The sequence below is a fragment of the Eufriesea mexicana genome, unplaced genomic scaffold (assembly GCF_001483705.2).
Source record: "Eufriesea mexicana isolate 0111107269 unplaced genomic scaffold, ASM148370v2 scaffold4744748565, whole genome shotgun sequence".
Taxonomy (NCBI): Eukaryota; Metazoa; Arthropoda; class Insecta; order Hymenoptera; family Apidae; genus Eufriesea; species Eufriesea mexicana.
The window spans coordinates 138,053-154,869 of NW_016907985.1; positions in this window are offsets into that span (position 1 = coordinate 138,053).

Genomic DNA, 16,817 nt, shown 5'->3' on the forward strand with positions numbered 1-16,817 from the left:
AGGATGCCGCTCTTAGACCGGGACAACCACCGTGCTGCATGGCCGCTGGATTCTCGCCTGAAACATGTACGATATAACGGGTGAAAAGCGGATATAAAGAATAAGGTAACTTAAATAACGCACTGAATTAACTATCGGTTTCATTGTCTGTTTCGCAGAGAGTTACACAGTCTCTAGGACGCTAGAAAATACTTGGGCTAAAAATTTTCGCTGATCAAGAATTGCTAAGGTCCACGCTAAGGTCAGGGATGGAGGAACTCCTCCTTCTGGGTTGGGCCCTCCGAAATGTCACCCTCACGGGGACTCTTCCCGAGAGGTAATCGTGGCCTCCGGTTTTACGTGGCCTGGCCCCGACTCCTACGACCCATCTGGCTCAGCAACGAAATAATAACAGGTCCCCTAGACCTGGCCAAGTGTTCCCTACAGGAGCATTTGGACCATCGCACCCTAATAAAGCCTAAAAATATCCTATATATATATATCGAATAGTACGAGTGAAATTATGAAAAACAACGCAAGAAAGGTGAACATAGCACGTTCCAAAGATAGAAAGATAATTTCCATCGTACCAGATACCCAGAACGCAGCACATGGCAAGCATGGGAAATATCGGCATTGTCTCAAACCGTCTCAAATCGTCGGCAAATACTAAACTATAAACTCATGCAACGATAATGTATCTAAAACGCGAATCATTGCATCGAGACACGCCTTGGACAACCACGGCATCGAAGGGTTTTGATAGTCGCTAGCCTGGGGTGAAGAGAATCCATCTGGCATGTTCTTGGAATCTACCTAGCATATTCTCGGAATCCACCTGGCATGTTGCTGGAATCCACGAATCTGAGCCATTCTAGAGCCCGAAGACCTCTATCCCGTCAAGTCGTGTGAGACTCGGATTGGATGAACCCGAAAGTAGAAACTCCCAACATCAACGACTCTTAAGATCATAGATGTCCACTTGGAACGCGTCATAATTCGGGCATCTGATTTAGGTAGATATACCATCCTGAGTCCCTGAATCGCGATTTCACAATGATGCGCGAGAATCTAAATTATTCGCAAAATCCGAGCCAAATTAATTATGAATCAGGCAACTATCTGACGTGGTTTCTGGACTTTAAGCAGTTCCTGTTCTTATTGCATTGCTCTAGAATCCTGTTAGTCATTTCCATTGAACCTCAGGGTAGCCTGGCTTGTATCCGTAATCCCGGGATCATATTTTCCATAGTGCTGGATCACGAGTGATTCAATTCAGACTCAATGCTATGTCCATCGTGATCCCCAGACTGCAGTCTAACGCGATACAAGTTTCGCATTATTGTATTTCAACGATATTTCTATGATTAGTTTCTGTTTATGAGTCGGGTCGAATAATTTCACTAGACACCTTTGTCAGTACAGAGCAGGCTATTGGCAAGGAACCTATTTTAGCATTCGCAATACTACCCAGCAGGCTGTTCTATTAAGCAAACGTTGCATTCGAGTCATTTGAAAATGTAGAATTCTGCGTAGAATCGATTCCACGATTATAGCCGCATTTAGGTTAGCGTAACGTGGCTGAAAAGGGCAATTGAATTTTGCATCCAAATCGATTTCCAGCTGTTTCGTTCTGTAAAATCTACTACGAGCCAAGAGCAACCAGAAGACTATTGTTAAGAACTGGAACTCGACGAAACAGAAAAGAGAAAATTTAATCGAGGTTTCTACTGAGAAAGAAAGAAAGCACGAAGTTCAAAATGTAAAAAGGGTGAACGATTGTTTGCTACGTTATTGGTTATATCTCGACCAGATGTCGAGGAGGAAATATTGACATGTAGATTTCTAGAATATCGAAACATCCGTTGTGCAACGTGAAGCTATTATGCATAGCAAAAAATGACGAGATAGTACTTTGTCACTAGTAACCTCTGTGTGCAAGCACAAATTCTGCAATAAGCACGAGTAGTGTTATTTCAGATTCCTTTTAAATTTCAGCTAGGATAAGTAATTCAGTTTATGTATAATCGATACGGTAATACGAAATTCATTATTCGCTAGTGTTGGAGGTTAGGATTCCACGTGGGTTGTGAATGATTGAAACAGAGGTTCAATGCCTACGGATTTAACCCTTTGCACTCGACGATTTTTTGGCTAGAGAAGAGTATAGAAATTCAAAGATTCTCTGCTGAAAAACTGACGATACTTTTCTGAGCAGTGAACAAAAAATTGTATAATAATAGAATTGTAGAATTATTTGACTTCGATACTTCGCACACTACTACATTACATTAAATATGATTAATTAATATCGATCTTCCAAATTTTATGAAATGGTGACTGAAGCTCACCTCTCGAGTGCAAAGGGTTAATATAAATATGAAAATGATTGTATAACATAAATAACTATATATATTCTGTACGTAGATCTTAATGCTATCTTTGGATTTTACTTTTACCTTTCTCTTTACTTTACAGCACGCTTAGGCTAAGAAACAATTGACACTCGTGCTCACTCTTTCTCACTCATCCACAGTTGCTTGTTCTTTCTCATTTGCTCCTCGTTCATACCAATCGAAACATTGCTACCAACAGCTACTATATAAATCACTAAATACCGTAATTTACGATTACGTAATTTATCAAATCTGAATTTCCTTTTTTCATTTTTCTTCAACGTAACTTCTCGTTACATTCAAATCTTTCAACCGAGAAGATATTGTCGAAAACGCGCGAACTTTCTGAGGGTTCGAAGCTTTTTAATTATTTCTCCTTCGCGCAGGGTGCGAAATCGAAATTATAAAATCTCAAGAGGATCCGATATCCGCGTTCGTCGTGGTAGAGAAAAAGAAGAACGCGGGATTCCGGTGGAGAAAATCGGGCAGGGATCAGCAATTAAGGAAATGACAGGAGAAATGGAACGGGGAATATGGCGCTGAAGGGAAAAAAGAAGCGACGAAAATGATGGACGACGATGAGAAGAAAAAGGATGGAAAAATATCGCGAAGCTGAGACTTAGGCTGGATTAATGTACGGTTCTTGATTTTCCGCTAATCCGTAATCTTCCCTCGGCGGCTTAAGTACACTTAATTCGATTTCCACGTTTAATTATATGTAAGGCGACGCGATTGAAATTAACGTCGAACATCGGGGCCAAATTCGCGAGAAATCTCATTTAAAAGCCAGCAGGGAATCGCTGGTAAAAGTGTCATCGTTGGATTTCACCGGAAATCAGGACACCGGAATTAGCGTGCGCTGGATTCTCGCAGGGGGTCGGTGAGAGCAAAAGAGACCGACGTAAGTGAAAGAATTTCACCCATGCATGGCCATGGTAGGAATTCGACAGAGGAAAATATTATACTTGAAGAGGATGGACGTAAATGAAATAAGATATCTCGTGAATATTCCAGGAGAAAACAAATTATCGGGGATTAAATTTTGATTAAAAATTATCGGTTCGCGAATTAAGGTTAACCGATTAAGGTTAAATTAGAGGGAAACTGTCATTATCGAATAAAAATTAGATTTCGTTCGGTCATCTAAGTGGCAATTAATCGAAGAACGTTGCATTTATGTCCATTAATTAAGAAACGTAGCAGGTTAATGAGAAGAAAAAGTTACGGTTTATGGAGAGGAAAGTTTAATTATCGTCGCAAATCGAGCATGCTTTTACGAGACAGCTTTTTACAAGTAATCTTTTACCTTGTCAAATACAAATAAAAATAAAACAGTTTAATTTATATATTTTCCTATCGAAGTATATCGAGCTGATACAAATATACTTACATGCTCCATGAACGTTAGTTCAAAGAAATTCCAATTAACATCGTTGCAGTACTATGGATTATCGTACAGTTATCGATGAAGCAGTCATCTAACGAAATTCACAGCCACGAAATTGCAATCAGATCTCCATAAGGGGAAAACACGGTTCCTATATTGTACTCCTTGGTGGTTTACAGGACCGAACTTGGAGGTTTAACGATCGACTCAATGAGCCATAAACCGATTATATTCCACAATTAATTTCGATAGCCAAAATTACGCGAACAGATAGGTAACATGCGCACGCGCTTTCTTTTTCTCGTTCTTTACCCTATTAAATCTCCGAGGTCAAAATTTACTTAATCGGTCAATATCGAAGCTTCCAATTTTCATTAATTTCGATCTCTTGTTTCGACGAGTACGTAACATAATTCCCTCGGTTTAACGTAAACTGTAGCAAACAAAAATGTAAGTTGTTGATAAAATACGTCGGATATTTTCAATTAAAATACGGGGACAATAAATACCGTTTATTAAACTTACCAAATATTGCTTGTTCTATAAAGTTAAAATTAGCAGAATTTTCGTTACTGTGCTACAGAAATGAAGCGACTACTGTGCTTTCGGGTAAATATGCAGAATGTTAAGAGGTTAATAGAAGTGATAGAAGCATTTAGCAGTCTCTTGAATCTCGCAAGCATCGAGCGTGTTTGGTGCATATAATTAAATCACTTCAGTAGCTGGTGATACAAGAATATTTTACTCTTTTACGAAAACTAATTATTTAAGTATACTTTATCTACATAATCCCTGGTAATACTTCTAAAATTTTGTTAAGGGGATATAATGCAAAGAAATAGTAGCCAGTGGAAACGGTGGAAAAACTGTATACATGTTTATTAAACGGACGAACTGTTAAAACTAGCCTGTCTGTTCAGAGCTACACAGGTCAAAGACATCTCCAGAAAACGAGAGACAAAAGACAAAACGTAGATGAAGGTCTCCACATCGTTAGTAGAGTTTATTTTAATATTTAGTCTTTCACTACGACAAATTTGTTACATCCATTATCTGCGCTAAAATTACTGACGCTGTCTAGAGTCCTTCTACTCCATCCTGTCTGTGCTTCCATAAATTTCCGAACAAGTAACGACAAATTGAGAATCGGATAATTATCCATTCACAATTATCTCCTTTTGCACGAACATCTCATACCAACGTATTTGCTCCGTATTTTAATCCAACAATATTCAACGCTCAAAGAATTCGCGAATTCCCGAGCAATCAAAACTAAATTCTAACCGACCGATAATTAATCAGTTTTCATTCGATCGACCAAATAAAAGACCAATTAGTGTACCTTCTTGAGATTCAAACGCCAACGGGGACTGACTCGGAGTGACACTCTTCTCATACTCGAGCCGCGCCTAAGTGGAGGAACTCCGCGCAGGGAGCGACCGTTTTCAAGATTCAATTAAACGATGGCAGAGGTGGAAAAATTTACAAGCCTGTTTACGCTCGACGCTGGTAAACCGAGTCTCACGATTAGTCCCGGATCTTCGCCTCATTAATTGGTTCTCTCTCGAATTCCCATGGAACAGCGTGTCCTCGACGGCCCCTGTTCATCCACTGCCGTGGAAACGAACTTATTTTCCTAACTGCCATGGGGGAATCGATTGGTCGTTGCCGCGTCGCGATCCTTTTCTTGCAAAACGGAACTTTCTTACAAAGTTAGACCCGTCGATTAAAAACGGAAGAACCTCGATGACACCGCGAACGGAATCCAGGCGAGACGATTCGATTAGCCGAACGATTGATTCCGGAGGTTCGGCGAAAAAGGAGACTTATTGTTCCTGGTAATCTTCGTTTGCATTAAATCACGAACGAACAGGATTTTGGTGGTCAAAGACAGGGTGAATTTGCCTTGAGCGCAGCTGAATCGGTTTTTGGCCTGTTTCACTCGTTTAACAAGGAGTGCTGTCGAGAAGTGTCGTTTGATAGGGGAAACCGATCTGGACGAGACTCCTTTTAAGGATGGTACTTCTCAGGAATATCGTAGTCAAAGAGTAGAAGCACTTTTAAAACACTTAGAAATAAAGTCGGAAAGGCGGAGTCTCATTTATCTGGAGATTCGATGAGGATTTCATCAGAGTCGCCGATGGCACAGGGATTGGATAATTGGTGCATAAACGGACACTGGGACATTCGATTCCTCTATTAAAAGACCGTATTCTCTTTATGAAACAGCATTTTCTCTTCTTTTTATTTTCCTACATAATTAAAGCACTCGCGACTATTTCGATAGACAGAAATCGTTGTTGTACTTAGAAATCTCGAACAGCGGTAGATAATCCACAGACGTGACGAGAAATTAAATCATACTTGAAGGGTAATCATTTAATTCGAGATGACCTGCTTCGTGGTAGTCAAAAGACAGCTGTAAAGTGCTCATCCTAATTTTCTGTATAATGGAGCATCGCGCAGTCCAATTACGTCGGACTTCTTTGAAATTCACAGCTTTTCCATTTCAGCTGCTCATTTCCCTTTCTACAGCACTCGACTATCTGTGTATTACGACCCTTTCCATATCTTTTACTTTCCTAAAAGGTAGCTTTAGAATTGAATCAACCAATCATCGCTTTTTACTTTCTATTCTCAAAAGTAAATAAAATTGGAACAAGCTTCCTACCTTAGCTATCCGGAAAGAATAAATTGGAAATCGAATTTAGAGACGTATTTCAAACAATTTTGTTCAATCCACATTCGCGTTCCCTTCCTTCAAGGTAACCGATTTGCAAACCAGGGGAACGCCCTTGGTCCAATTAGCCAATAATATTTGGCGAGCTTCCGATCTTTCCTAACCCCGATCTCAGGAAAATCGAGGAGCGCGCTTTGAAACGAAACCTCAAGCAGAACAATTCGGATCTTCCAATCGAGACCTCAAAGAGAGCAATTCTACGTAGAACGTCAAGTCGAGTTCGAGTCTAACCAGAGTCTAGCGTTCGACTCCAGCGAAGATCTTCCTTTAGCTCGTGATAATTGTTGCCTAATATTAATTTCACGGGCAACATAACTCATCAGAATTTCTGCAAAATTCATTCGCGACGCGACACTGTTCCGCCAAAATAATTACCAACTTTCTATTAATTTGCCCAATATGATTTCGAAGCCGCTTATTCCTTTATACGTTCCTAGAGCTACTTCTATTTCCTTCCATTTTCCAGCAAATTATTTCTCGCCGCTAAAAACCGAGGAATATCGGGGAAGTTAAAAGAAAAAACGAAGGGCTGGCAGAATATCCAATAACGAGAAAGTCAAAAACATTCGGATATTTACTAGCGCGGTTCGCCATTGCGCAGCAGCATAACCGAAAAGTTCAGCGAGTATTCGGGAAAAAGAGAAAATAGCGAAATCAAGCTGTCTCGTTAAGTCCATGCACCGACTGCGAACTTTCGCCTGCGATTTATAATAAACGCGGTTTAAAACGTCGACACTAAAACGAAGGCTGTGGCGCGGCGGAAAATCTTGTATATTTCATGAAGTGCAGCCGGCACTCGTGGCGGTTCCGGAAGTGGCACTTGAACTTGTTGAGCCGGCGGAGCACCTCGTCACGGCCGGGGAAATAATTTGCACAGTCAATATTACAAATTGCCGCGAATTAAATTCAACGCTGCGACGACGTGGCCCACCCCGACCGCGGCCGCGCGTTAATGAAGATGATAACGTTCGCGCCGCGAGCGAACTCGCGAAACTATCGCTCGTCGTTATGCCGGCCGGCCGCGATTTTATTTGCAACGTCAATAAGGAAACACCGGACGGGCCCGGGCTGCAATTAGGATTCAAGCCTCGCCCTCGTCGCCGCTCGGTTTCCTTCTTTGTTTCGTTTTTCACCGCTGGAAAAGAGGCAGCGAGCGAGACTTGAATTTAGCGCAGAAATAATGATCTCCGATGGGCTGTTCCTTTCGCGTCTAGATACGAACTTGAAGACGTTAATGGGATTTTACGTTTACCGTGATAATCGCGCGTGGAAGGCTCATTGTCGGTTACTTGTAACGACTGTGCTAAGAAATTTCGATAACACGTGGAACAGTGAGACCTAATGGCAATCGGTAATGGCCATTGTGGGCAACTTTCACCGCTGCCCATTGTCTTCCGGCGGGAGAAAGCTCTTCGTTGGAGTTCTAGGAAGGCCTTACCGAGGCCCAAGGACAACAGCCACAGATGGGGATGCTGGACGTCGAGCTGGGACGTCTGGACTGGAGCTCAGCGGAAGAGGCTACGGAGACGCGAAGACAAGACGACGGAGAGGGGACACACCCTATAAAACAACGAGGGATGTTTTTGAGCATTATTCTGCCAGCACACGACGAATAAAGAAGCTATCCAGAAGCTGTAGTTTCTCGAAAATCCTGTCCTACACCATGTACTCCTAAGGGGAACGAAACAAAACATAGAGAAGATAAAATAGGATAGAGGTGTCGGTGTTACTTCTTACCAGCTGTAGGAGGATCACAGTCCTAACGGTGATTAATATTTTTGTCTTTCCTGGCTCAACTTGTCGCGATATGGTTTTTGGTATCGTCGAGGCTCCACGGTGAATATTTTATTTCGAATAGTTCCTTATCTCCTTTGTCTACAATATCGTGCAAGGCCAAGGAATTCCAGGGCAGAACGTAAATATTAGAGGCGAGCGTAGTAGACAGAGCTGAACGTAAACACCGGTTAGGCTCGTGGCTAGTTTTCGTCGATGGATTTCCGGCTCAGTTACGTGTTATTCTTCGCCGTGTGTGCACGAAGTGGCTCGGCGTGTGACCGACTGTGTTGTGATTATGGCACGCACCATCGGAACTGAAGCCGTATGGTAAGTGGTTAAATGTTCATTTAACACGTTCCGTGCCAAGCTGTTTTTGCCCGACACGATCTCCAGCCATTTGTCGTTTTGGCTAAAAATTCATATATTATTACACCATACGTCATTACATCGTCGATCCGTGAGTAATTAGCTCGTTTAGAGTAGTTATCACACAGTGTACCATTTATGGTAGACGTGACGCTGCTATCAGTTCGACTGATAGTCAAGTCAGTAAAAGTCAGTTGATTATAATCGAATAGGATTAGTAAAAAGAACTAGAAGAGTAGTGACAGTATATATAACAATTAAACAAATTTATCTGCTTTGTTCTATACTGCATTTTGTATATATAGAGCTCATTCTCTTAGTGGAAATATATTTTTCTCGGAATTAAATACCACAAATGGTACACGTGGCACGGAACGTATTAGGTATCGAAATCGTTCGTGTTACAAGATACTGCACGGAAGTAGCGATTATTATCAAAAGAAATTTGAATAAAAGATTTAGGAATAGATAAATTTGAAATACGTGATTCAATGTACTCCGTAATTTAGATCTCGCAAAAGACGAAATTAGTCTATAACGAATTTAAGCATCGAGAGGAAAATATGTTTACAAAGCAATAACGGTAATTCTTTGCTTCGTTTTTCAGACGATATTTTCCATATTAATAAACTGTACCGTCAGTAAATATAATAAATTGTCATTTCATTTTATGTATCGATGCATCATTCGATCCGTGAATAAACATGTGCGTTCTTTACATAACGAAGTAATTAGGGAATGGTCGAAACACGACAAATTATAATACCAGAATATTCCGTCAGCAGCTAATTACCAATTAATTATTTCGCCGTATAGATCGCCATTCGCATCTGTTTATCATACTTTAGGCGAATACGCATTCACGAACGTGTGTTAATCCTTCGCACTAAGTTAACATTAGTATAAGTAGGTACATAAACTGTCCTAACAAGGTAGCTGTCTATGGACGACACAAATCACTAAGTTTTCATGTTTAATACGAAACCGTTATCGAACGGAAGATTAGCCGAGTAAGTTATAGAGGAAAATTGGAAAATCGTATACTTATTTGCAACACCGGTTTATCCAAATTCCAAAGTACCATTACTTTTGGGAGATACTAACGAGAAAGTAACGATTCTTCCAAATTTATTTTTCTCAGCTTTTATTTTCCTCCGATAAAACACATATGCCTGTGTCGATAATAAAAAGTCGAAATTATTAATATTTATTCCGGCTAAAGAATTAGCACGAATAGTAAGAAGCACGGTTTTATTTTTATCTACCATTTTTCCAATATTTTATCGAAACAACGGATCGACTTTAGGCACGATATTTCATCGCGATATAGGTTGCGATATTTTGATAACTCTGTTTCGATATTCGCACATACTCGACTCTACGAAATATTTAAAAATACACAACGCGCGATATCCGTATAAATTTTAAGAGATAACTAGGAATTATAAGACATAACGTAATAAATTTAACCCTCAATTAACGAACGGAGAAGTTACTCTCGAGCAATCAGAAAGTACGAAAGAATAATCGATAAGATGGCTGAAAGAATCGTAATATAATTAGCGCGAAATTAACCAAGCATTCCCTTGCCCGGTTCCTTCAATCAGGGATCGCCTATCAGTGTTCCATTAAAGAATTCCCTGCACCTCGCAGCAGTGCATCGGCGTGGCTAGCGTACAGGGAGCCCCGTTCCCCTCGCTCTTCAAGGCCCGGCTGCTAATTCCTCGGAGAACGAACGACAAGAGCGTAGTTTGTTGCTCGCGACACACTCGACTCTCGACGTCGAACATTTCCCAGTTCCCAGCCAGCAGCCGGAGGAGCGAGCAGCGCGGCGCGAGGTCACTAAAAAAGGCGTATGCGAAATGAGCTGCCAAGCACCCTCTGGAGATTCCTTCTGTCTATTATACATGACCGCGTGCGCAGCTTCCGTTAACTACGGTCTCGCGAAGAGAGCTTTGCAAACTCCTCACGCTCGTCGTCCCCGTCGTCGTCGTCGTCGGCGTCGGTCGCCTAGCAGAGCGGCCGTGAGGGAACGAACGGGCTGGCTATGAAGGGTGGTTCCACTGGCGGGAGGAACCATGACTCCAAAGGAGAAACCGGCAAGAAGAGATAGAGAGGGGACATCCTAGTCCTCGAGAGCTTGTGGTTAGGGTTATTAATGGGCCGGGCGTGACATCCCGCGAAATAACCTCCCTAACCTCGTCTCCATGCCAGGACCAAGCAGTGCACCACTCCATAGCCAGTCGGTTGTCTGCTCATAGGCGTTAACTGGGCCAAGAACTGCTCATTTTCGAGAACGAGGTCTTTCCCATCTTACTCACGCCCTAACGTCGTCTCTTCTCCGCTCTTCTTCGTCTTTAGCCTCTTTTCCACCTTTTTCCCCCTTTCCTTTGCTCCCTCGTCCTTTTCCTCTTCCCCCCTTTTTACTTCGTCCTTATGCTTTCGCTTCGGCCGCTTGCACCCAACTCGTTCTCCCTTCTCTGTTTTCATTACGTTTTTGCTACCATTTCTCCACTCTCTTCTATACGACTCTTCCCCGCCGAGCGGCCCCACTCTCTCTTTCTCTCTCTCTCACTATTCGAGAGTCACGGTGTGCGGACGACAATTATCTTCACGGGTCTGCAACGAGGAACCCGTGTTTCGGGAGTGGGACCAACGCCGCGAATTGCTTCGCGATGTCGATTTTCTTAAGCTTTTCGTGACTTCTTTTGTCGCGCTGCTACATTTCAATGGACGACACGGCGCCCGTTGCTTCGCGGCTGGGTAATTCCAGCGTTTTCGAGCCGTGGCTTTTTCATTCCGGACTGCTTGTTTATAAAGAATTACGCTGATGTATATTGTCATAGCGTGTTATCGGTATCAACGATCGTTAGAGTACGATGCTTCGTTTAACTTCGTTAAACTCGTACCCTTACCGGTCGATTTTTTGGCGGGGCTGAACATTTCGGGTAATTATTGGAAATTTAATTTCAAACTCCGAAACGGTGGATGTAAATTTGTCGCTTGGAAATATTGGCGTATGCGACGCGAACGTAACGCAATAATTACAAATAGAGTCTCGGTTAACGATAAAGGAGTGCTCGAAATAACGAGATCGAACTTGTAAATTAACGCGAAACTTTGGAAAGCAAATTCTTCGAGTGATCGTTTCATTTTTACCGATAATTGCCGCTTATTAAGAGCATTTCGGTATTTTCCAAATCATTGCAGCGACGGTTGCTCCATTCTAATTGAAACTCGTCGAAACTCGCGACTCGAGTATTCGATCCATTAACAAGTTCAAAATAGATCTGTAAACGCTTGGAAAACAGTGCTCGGCTGAATAGAGTTAGCAAACGATGCCCATTTAAATTCGTAAATCGCCGGCGAATGGCATTTGCCCCTCGCTCGGCTCGTGGCACGTTAAACCGCGGCAAACCGCGGCAAACCGCGGCAAACCGCGGCCCGATTAAAGCGATAGTAATAATCGCGAAACGATTCATTACGAGACAGCTCGAGTACCGGTCGAATTCATTCACGAAACGTGGCCCGTAGGGCAGACCTCTGTTCTCCCCTTCGCTCCCGAAATTGGCCTGTTTCAACCCTCCGCGTGCTCCACGCTCGAATTAGTTTTGAGGGTGACGGGGTCTATCGACGACTTCTGTACCGGCCACGATAATTACGCTGGAAAGTTTCCGGCGTGAAAGAGAGAAACAGAGAGACAGAGATAAGAATTGCGACAAGGAGGAAAAGGGTTGAAGCGGAGAGGAAACTAAAGACAGGGACGGAAGATACATGGAAGCCCTCTGCGAAGATAGCGTCGAGTAATGTGCTTCGTCTCCAGCCTGGGTCACATTTAATTAATAACCGCGACGTACCCCGGGGGTAATGTATATTAATTATAAAGAAAAGGAAGAGGATGAAAACGGAAACACGGTCGAGGGGATGGCGCTGCGTCGGTGCGATATTAAAACCACCCTCCTAGACTGCTCTTCAGCTCTCGATGCTCGTCGTTCGCCTGCACACCTGTGCGCGATACCCGCCAAACAGCGTATAATTATGCGCTGCAAATCATCCCCGTTGTCTAACGCACGAAGATAATATTCAAACGACGCCCGTTACCGCGTAATTAATTTCGTTTCGCGGTGCATAGACGCGCCATTTGTGGCGGGAACTTGCGTTAGAAAAGGCTATTCCGTTCGTTTTATAGGAGATTCGTTTACCGAGATTGCGATTACCGATTCGTTTCGGATTAACGAATTTCATTGCACGTAATTTATCGCTACCCCGACGATCGATGCTATTTGAACGCGAATTATATTTAGAAGACTATTCGGTGAAATTATAATTAATAAAATAGGAATTTGATAATTTAACGTATTGCTTTTTACCGATCGAGGCTCCAGTTTTGATAGATAATCGTTTCCGTTTTTCTTTGCACGCTGACACGAAGGGATTAAACGCGAAACCAATCAGAAAGAAATGGAACGAACAATTTCGTAAATCGAGATTTAACAAATTCTGAGTTCTCTTGTTTAGAATCGAGCAGGAGACCATTAAATGTCTCTCAAATTTTTCTATGGATTTGTGCAAGTTGATCAATGTTCTTTTCTTTTTTTGTAGTAAAACGTATACGCAGCTTTATTCGGGTTTCACGTGCTTAATATAGCTTGCAGTATTATCCATTGAAATAACCGTTCCGCCAAGGATTTATTTTTTCGAAAACGAGTTTAACCGTGTTTATTGAAACTAAAAATCCATTCGTTCGTTGGAGAAGATCTCACCCTCCGTTAAATTTTAAAAGTTACAAAATTAATAGCTGATATTAATGACCGATAGCACGGTGATAAACAAATACAACGAAAATTTGAAAGTACAGCGCATAATATGTACATTCGTGTATGCAACTGCAAAGTCACTGCTGTGTTTAATCAATCGAATTTCTTCAATTGTCAAGAACGCATCACTCACCAACTTGATATTGCATGATTAGTTTATATTTTGTGAATCGTTAGTATAGGTTAGCGTAGATTACTTACTTTGACTAGTTCACGATTATTTATTGTAATTAAATTGTACAATAATTAAATATAAACGTTAGTATCGTCTCGAACACGCGTTCATACTATTTACAAGATGTTTCGGTGATCGGTGTCGAATACGTACTCACTTTTGCTTCCTGTAATGTCTCATAGAGTCTTGTTTGAGTTCGTTTGATTAGTCAAAAGTCGACACGAGTGGAGGAAAAATAGAGTTTCTCGATTGCACGTGAGTGTTTTGAAGGACTTTTGGTCGAGGAGTGGGAACTGTGAAGAAAGTTGCCTTTCGATAGTAAATGACGTGAATTGTAAGTAGGTGTCCGTCCGTCGCTTGGTCTGTCATACGTGGGTGCAATCTGTCGAGTCTGGTAGTTGTAAATTTTCCGTGCTTTGCATTTAAACATATGAGAAATCAAAATAAGAGTTACGGCATAGATACGTTTTCCAAGATGGACCGTAATCACGTAACACGGCGAAGGATTAAATCCTCATTCTCGAGTCACTTTCCTACCTCTGGCCATAGCAAAACTCTTCGATCGGTAAACCCGCGATCGACTGGTCTGCAAAATTGCGTTCTGGAAATCCGGCATTAAACATTACTGTAAACCCGCTAGCCATACATCGAGCGAGCTAACAATCTCTGCAGGATTTCCCCCGAAGAATCGCACCGCTCGAATTCCGCGCTAACGTATTCGCTCGCGGTCAATCCCGCCGTATCCGCAGTCCGCTCGCGTGCATCCAGGCTTTCGATAAAACGACGATCTTGCCGAAAATGCAAGGGGTGGAGGGCGGTGTGGAAATTCCGTGCCTCGATTTCCAGCGCGAAAATGCTCGGACGATTACGTTTGCCGCTGGAAGCGGACGATCGTAATTCGCGTGCTCCACGAGGAACGCGCCTTGGTCATCGTAGATGGACACACGTACGACGCGGGTCCCGATTCGACCGAGCGATCGCAGAGCAGGGTGGTGCCTCGCGCGAGGAATTTCAGAACGGCCGTTTCCACCCCGAGCCGAAACTGATTTCGAATGCGACTCGCGACCGTCTGACTACTTGTCAAGCAAATTCGCATTACTTCCAGCATTATGGTCGTCTGTTGTAGTTACCTGCATACAACACCCGAGGCAATAACTCTCTGGTCCTCGCGTCTCGCATACTCATTGCACTCGCGCGTCCGCGCCTTCGCTTGCTAATGCGTTCGTTCTCCTTGCACCGAACGCTTCGGTGAAGTCGAGCGTAGAAGTCGGCGAGTAAAACGAAGACGCGTCGAGTGCTTGCGGGAACGGAATTTCAGTAGATGATATCGTTTAGACGAGACCAAGTCGAGTTACAGGCTAGTTTCTGTGTCGTTAAGTACATACCAGAGGCGTGAATAGGCGTACTTAAAGGTGTTTTGATCTTATATTTTCAAAGATATATTGTAGGATGTTTTTAGACTTTATCAGGGTGAGATGGTCCAAGTGTTCCTGTAGGGAACACTTTTAAGCCTCGGGTGGGCTTAAAATGGGCCCGCTCTGGAAGACAGAGTTACTCGACGGTTGTTGAGATAGTCAGTGAAGCAATGAGTGAAGCATAGAGTCGGTCAGTTAGAGTTAGTTGAGTCAAAATACTCTCCAACGTCGTAGAGACTATGTGGCTCTGCAGTAGTTATAAAAAATCTAGAACCATAGAGACACTAATTTTTATTACGGTTCCAGTCGTTTTTGAAATATCGCCACTGTATAGGTTCTATTACGGTTATGGTTACGACTTTATGGGGTATATACGCGGATTCGTAAAATCGAGAAAATAGTCGATAGGGTCCCGATATGTGGTAACTGGAACCAGATGTAACAGTGATTTAACCGCGTGTTTTAATTTCACGTCGTATACGATCATCGCTAGCAATTGCAATCTGTGAATCGGTAACTAGAATCCATCCTAGAATCCATGTCGGCAACTTATGGTCTATAGAGCCTGGAAGCATGCAACGCGGAAATCACGAGACATAACTCGGCCTTTGGACCGGAGGACTGCACGCTGATCGTTTATGGGTGGAAACGACGCTTCAACCCATCCTAAGTGTTACGTTCGGAACGTCATTCGACAGCTTGGAGTTTCACGAGGTCGTAATCTTAGATTACCTTCGCGACGGTGTATCGGAGCGCTGATGGTCAGAAATCAATTTTCAAAAAAAATTGTAACTCTACGTTATCTTTTGCAAAGTCTTGCACGTTATAAAATCGTCCGATTTAGGATGATATCGCGATGAGATAACGCAGGTGACACGATAACGGTGAAAAAAGTTCCCGTGTAGGCCCGGGTTAGAATACGCCTACGGTATATCCTGCCTGTCGTAAAAGGCGACTAAAAGGAAGAATCCATGGTAGAAGCAAACTCTGAGAACAGAAACTTGTCCGATGGCAATATGCAGGTTACATTTGCAGCTGCCGTTGGACACTGGTCAATGGTCGTTCGTTACAACGGGGAACGACAGTCGAACAAGGAACTACCATCGACTCGATAGATTCAAATACTGACCAAAATTGAAATACCTCCACTTCCATAACTACACCTCCACCAGTTAGGTGTGTTTTCCGTGAGACGTGATCTGCAGTCGCCCCAGTTGGCAGAAGTGGGCAACGGATGAAATGGTCAGATGAAATAAACCGCCAACTTCTTCGCTGCCATTAACTACGGAGCAAACTCAACGGAATATCGAGTATTCCCTTTTACATCGAATATTTTGTGAAGCGAATCTTCAATTAAATTCCATAACCTAGTAAAAATTGGCAAACGAAGTTACAGCTGTATATCATAAAAGATCGAGTAGCATAATTTGAAAGAAAATACGCGGAAGAGAAGTTAACCGAAATAGTTGGTCGTTGAAGGAAATAAACCTGCGCAAATCTCTATATATACCACAGCAAAAAGCGTTAATCGTAGACACATGCTCCATTGTACAACGATTACTAAGTTCAGCAATAGAACAATGGCGGAGGAATCAAGTGACATGGCACGAGCTCGAGCCTGATTTCTAAAGTCCAATCGATAAAGCTAAGAATGCTCGCGTTATATTAATACGAAACGTATTTTTTGGAAGAATTAAGGAAATAAAATTTATCGACATTTAAATTACCTATCTAATGCGAATCACTGAAAATTCAGTGGTTAATTA